The sequence below is a fragment of the Mycena indigotica genome, assembly GCF_014461135.1.
Source record: "Mycena indigotica strain 171206Taipei chromosome Unknown Mind.scaff0002, whole genome shotgun sequence".
In the NCBI taxonomy this organism is placed as follows: Eukaryota; Fungi; Basidiomycota; class Agaricomycetes; order Agaricales; family Mycenaceae; genus Mycena; species Mycena indigotica.
This window is the reverse complement of record NW_023503001.1, coordinates 1645939-1651938: the sequence shown is the minus strand read 5'-3', so window position 1 is coordinate 1651938 and position 6000 is coordinate 1645939.

Sequence of the window (6000 nt, the reverse complement as noted above, 5' to 3'; positions counted from 1 at the left end):
GAGAATTCCTCCACAAAGTCAACTTCCACACTGTCACAGCCAGGTATGGACTCATGGCGAGCGCGATCTTCGGGGGCGGCCGAGGAATCCCTCGCCTTTCCTTTTCCCTTGAAGCTTTGACTGGCCACTGTTGGCAAAGTCGGCGGTTCTGGCGTCATTTCCCGCATCGGCAATTCGTCCCGCGAAGGAGTAACGGCGTAGCGCCCAATACCATGATTCGGTGCCGGCTGAGCTGCTAAGTACATCCAATCCGAAGGCACCACCGCAAACCAATCTCCATGCTTGTCCAAGTCGAAGAAGAACATCGGCGGTACCGGGAACCCGTATACCTCCCGCGCGAACCACGCCCTCCGGTGCTTTAAACTTGGGGATGACTAGAGTGCGCCCGAGATCCCTGTCGTAGAAGGTATATCGGGGGTGGGACTGGTCCTTGACCCCGCGCCCCACCCGAAACATGGCTTGTCCGCCATTGTAACGCCTTGCTACGAACTTATCTGGTTTCCCCGCACGCGCCCTAATGCGCATTTGATGGATATATGGCGGGACAACCCAGGGCACTCGGTCCTTGTACACCACCTTCATCTCTGGCTGGACTGGTTGAAGCTTGGGGTCAGTTGGCGCCGCCGGCGTCCCGTTCCCATATTTCTCAGCTTCAGACAAGTCCGAGTCGTCGCCACAGCCCATTCACTCAAATTTGCTCGCAAAACCTGGGCAGTTGCTTACGGGCATTGCGCGCAAAATTGGGCAGTCCCCCATGACAAAGCATGGAGGTCATTTTGTCACTCGTGTTACATTAAACAAAAAGATTATTTTATTAGTATTTCATTGTTTTGGTAGGTTATCTAATGTCTGCTGATGGCATCAAGATAAATTGATCAATGTGGAACGATTTTTGATGGAGATCAATAATTATATCTATTATATGATGAACTATCAATTTGACCTCTATTTCAATCAATATCCCTTTTATGGGTCACATAGCCACCCTGATGTTTATCCGGGTCTTCGGCCTGAAAAAATAGTGATTTGTTGATTTATTTATGTAGTTAGATTAGTCATATCTTTCAACTTCAAAAAGATATACAAGATATATCAATTGTCACAGAGGATGTCACAATCCTGCTATAGTCTCCCCCAGTTTTTGCGCGCAACGCACGGTGGGCAGTGGCCCAGGTTTTGCTTGCAAAATTGGGTGCATGTCCTGGTCGCCATAGTCATCCCCGGAATCGTCATTGTAAACCTGCGACTCCACGTATCGTTCCTTCGGGCCTGAGCGGGTACCCGCGGGCTGCTCGGGTTTACGACGAGGTATTGGGTCGGGGTATCGCGCCACAAATGAGGGTATTGAGGACTGGAAGTTTGATAAAGCTCTAGCTCCGTCGAAGTAGTCTGTCCTGGGAGCTTCGCCGAACATTTTCGCATCCAGAACCAGCACGGGGTAAGAGGGGGAGGAGAAGTCGTACTTGGCCAGCCGTACATACGCGTTGTTGAATAAATCGTCTCTTGTTTGCGTATGCTCAAAAGCATCTTCCGCGATGAAATTGCCCTTCTTGATGTCTGCAGCGTCAGCGGCGGGAACCCGCCCCACGACGTAGCAGGGGACTTTCAACCTCATAAGAGTCTTGATGGTCTCTGGGGCTGCTTCGTTTATCCAGCACCCCATGAACGATTCATTCGCCATTCCGTAATCTTCTCCTTTCCACTCGTGCTCCTTCGGGTTGTACGCCAGTATAGCGCGAACCCAGGCGATCCAGGCTTCCCGGTGACGCAGGCGGCGTTGCAGCTCCGTATAGTTGTCGATTGATTCGGGCCACGTCTTCGCCCTCGAAAGGCTGTGAATAAGCTGCTCGACATGGTCCAGCGGGACACAGTCCCGCACCCCAGGAATTTCGGCCGCCAAGCTCAACAGCCCCTCCCTAATCTTGTCCATCGTGCCATACATTGCCCGGAACTTTGCAATGACGGTTGAATGGACTTTCCCCGTCTCTTCATTGACCCCGATCCAGCAGGACGTCAGCGGCATATACGCCACGTAGTAATCGTCCGACTGGTGGACAGAGGAGGCTCGGCGAATGAAAGGCGCGTAAGCGGGGGTGGTGCCGACAAACTGCGGGCAGACAGTTGGATCGAAGCGGCCCAGAGAGCCGTCGTAACGTCGATGGATGAGGAGTCGAGGAATCTCCAGCTTGCGCGCGGGATTGGGTAGACCAGGGAGGAAGACTTTAATCGACGAGTTTGGCGACCATAATTCCAGAAGACCCTCGCCTTCCCGGACATAGCGGCGTGAAACCACGCACTTATTCACGGGATGGCTTAAGTTGACGTTGAGAGCCGACGTGGGGTGGAATCCTGACGCCAGCGCAAGACGAGGCACCGGGTATTTGGCGGAAATGTGGATGTTGGTGGAAGTCATGTCGAGGGAAGAACGACGAAGTTTTTTCATCAGAAATGATGTCCGCAGTCTTGACGTGGCAATTTGATCCGTGTCCGCAGTCTTGACGTGGCAACTTGATTCTGAACGGGATCGACGCCGTTGATCCGTCACCTCAAGTCGTGGGCTCGCAGGTACTCCCATTTCAAGGCGGGAGCGTTACGGAGATCATACTCCGAAACCCATGAGTCATCCGCGGGCCCAAGTCCTTCCCATCGAATCAAGAACATCCTTTGGCTGCCGCTCTTCCGAGCCTTGGTGCGGTGTCCTAGGATAGCTTCAACCACATACTCGGGAGAAGCTTGCAGGTACTCCCGAGTGTCCGGCAGCCATGTTCGTTCTTCCGACCCATCATCAGGGGGTGCATGGTACTTTCGAAGATGTTCAATGTTGAAGACTGGATGCATATTATAGGTATCAGGCAGCCGTAACCGCTAGACAACGGGGTTAATTTTCTCCAAGACTTCGAAGGGCCCTATGGTCCGTTGTATAAGTTTGCGACCGGTGCCTTCGACGTCGACCAGCTCGAGCGAGTGCGGATTCACCAGCACTAAATCACCCTCTTCAATAGGATCAACTGGGCGACGGTCTTTGTTATAGGACTTGGCTTGTCTCTCTTGGGCTAGAACCAAGGCGTCTCTGGCGGCTTGTCTATACTCCTCCAGCGTTTCAATGAAGTCCTCACCCTTCTGACTTGGCATGAAAGGGCGCACCACGGGGTCTTCGCCCGGGACTAGAAGGCCAGCATAGGATCGAGGATGGTAACCCATCAAGAGGAAGCTAGGGGAGAACCCTGTTGAGCCATGCACATTGGTATTGTATGCGAAGTTTAGCTTGCCCAACCAACGCGACCACGATGAGCGATCCTTGGCTACGTAGGCCCGGAGCATCTGTTCAAGATGGGAGTTGAGAACCTCCGTTTGACCATCTGTCTGCGGATGGTGGGCCGAAGACAAGGCCATAACCGCCCCGTATTGGAGGCAGACCGATTTCCAAAACGCGGTTGCCCAGCGCTTGTCTCGGTCGGCAATGATACGCTCAGGCATACCGAATCGGGTAACAACATGGTCTATGAAGAGCTTGGCAAACCCTTCCTGTGATAGATTGGTGTGTGTCGGCACAAAAATGGCGTATTTGGTCAGTTTGTCCACCATGACAAGAATCGCGTTAAATTTCTCCGGACCTGAGGAGGGTAACCCCGTTATCAAGTCCAATGAAACTGTCGAGAATGGCCGTGCAGGAATATGGGCTGGTCGAAGTCCCCCCATTTTACGCCGATGATCTGTTTTGATTTTCTGACAGATATCGCAAGTCTTGGCGAACGCTTCAGCCTCCGATCGCATGGCGGGCCAGAAGAAAAGTTCCCTGAGCCTTTTGATTAATTTAGCCGGGCCGGCATGCGCCGTCTCATGAGGAGACTCATGTATCCATTTCAGAACAAAGGGGACCTTATTCCGAGGTACACACAACCGAGTTTTCCAGTCCGCATCTATGAAGTAGAGCAGCCCATCTCTTCCCATACGAAAGTGGGAAGGGGTTAGTTCCAATTCCGGGTTTGTAACTTCCTCCACATATCGAAGCTTGAAGTAAGGATCAGCGCGGTACCCCGCGACAAACTCCTCACTAAATTTTGGATCAATGGATATTAGGAGATGAGCTCGATTGTTCCAGTCCTCGGCATGCTCTATTGCGCGCTGCTTTATCCCTACTGGGTAGGTCCAGTGGTCATCCTCTGGGAAGGGAAGGGACTCCTCTTCCACGGGAGGAGAATGTTCCGCCTTGGACTCTTGTCTCGGCATGGTAGGCGGAACCACATCACCCGTCCGTTCCTGGCTAGCCGCTTTTGCTTGGCTCCGAGTGACAACTTGGGCACTCCTCTCCAGTACTTCTTCCCACCAGACGGCAGAGAAGGCTGCTTTCTGAGCTTTGGCGAATGAGCTCTTATCCTCCCATTTCTGCGCCTGAGCTTGTGTTGCCTCGCTAGGGACAATAGTTGGTTCCGAATCGGCCTTTGGAGAGTCATGCGGAGGCACTCTCGGGAGCCTTGAAAGGGGATCCACGTTAGAATGGATTCTACCTGGACGATGGACTATCCTTAACCCCGGATAAGCTGCGAAAACTGCCCCCCAGGCAGCAAGCCGTCGATTGGCGTTCTCGTAGACACGGGCCCATTGCAGAGCGGCATGGTCTGTAACCAGAACCACATTCTCGCCCTCGATGAACGGTTGGAAACGCACCAGCGCTTCCTTTGCCCCCAGTGCTTCTCGCTCAGTAGCGCTGTAGTTACGCTCCGGCGGTTTCAGAGTCCTGCTCCAATAGCTAATAACACGCTCCACGTGTACTGTTGACTCCTCTAGAGACTCCCCCCACTTATCTGCCTTCGCTTCCTCCGTCTCCTTTACTAACGTAGTATACAATTTCGGGACCTCCTCCCCCTCTCTCCACGCCCGCTCCAGGCGCTCGTAGGCTGAAGTCCCCTTCAGATCCCGGACCTGAATTGGCTGTATCTGCTGCAGACTTGCTCCAATTGCGACGTCTGACGCGTCGGTATACAGCCTATATGGCACTCCCTGCATCGGATGCCCGAGCACGGGGGCCTGGGATAGAGCGTCCTTGGCTGACCGGAATGCAACCTCATGTTCCGCTCTCCAGTCCCACTTCGAACCCTTAGCCAGCAGGGCAAATAGAGGTTTCACAATAAAAGCATAAGAAGGAATATAGGCAGAGAAGTAGTTGATCATCCCCAGGAATTTCTGCAAGTCAGCTACGGATGCAGGGCGAGCCAGCTCCTGAATTGCGGCCACCTTCTCCTTGTGAGTAGATAAACCCAGCCTTGACACTTTCTGGCCCAGCAGCAGAATGGAAGTGAAGCCTATGAAGCACTTCTTGGGCTCGAGAGTAATACCTGCCTCTCTAATGGCCCCAAGAACCTGATCCAGATGTCCCAAATGATCCTCCCAATTTCTGGAGAAGACCACAATATCGTCAACGTAAACCAGAGCGAATAGCCACAAAAAGGGAGCAAGTACACCCTGCATAATGTGCTGAAAAATCGAAGGCCCATTGCGCAACCCAAAGGGCATGCGGCGGAATTGCCACAAGCCTCGGTGCGTCCGGAAGGCGGACTTTGGGCGGTCCTCCTTGGCTATCTCCACCTGATTGAACCCAGCCAGCGCGTCGAAAGAGGAGAGGACCTGAGATCCCGACAGAGCCTGTATAATGTCTGATTGACGAGGGATAGGGAATTCATCTGCGATTGTATTCGCATTCAGCTTACGGTAGTCCACCGCCAGCCTAGGTTTCCCATTCCGAAAGACCACTACGCACGGGGCCCCCCATGGGCTTGTGGAAGGCTCTATGACCTCCCTTTCGAACCACAGATCCATCTGCTTATCGATGGTCTCCCGTCGCAGTCCGTTGATAGCGTACATAGGAAGAGAGACCGGATGTGTGCCCTCCTTCACTGGTATTGTTGCCTGCTCCTTCACATGACCCAATCGCCCTCCAATACCAAAAGCCTTTATGTTACGTTGCAAGACTTCTTTGAGTCTCGGAAGTATGTGAGCGGG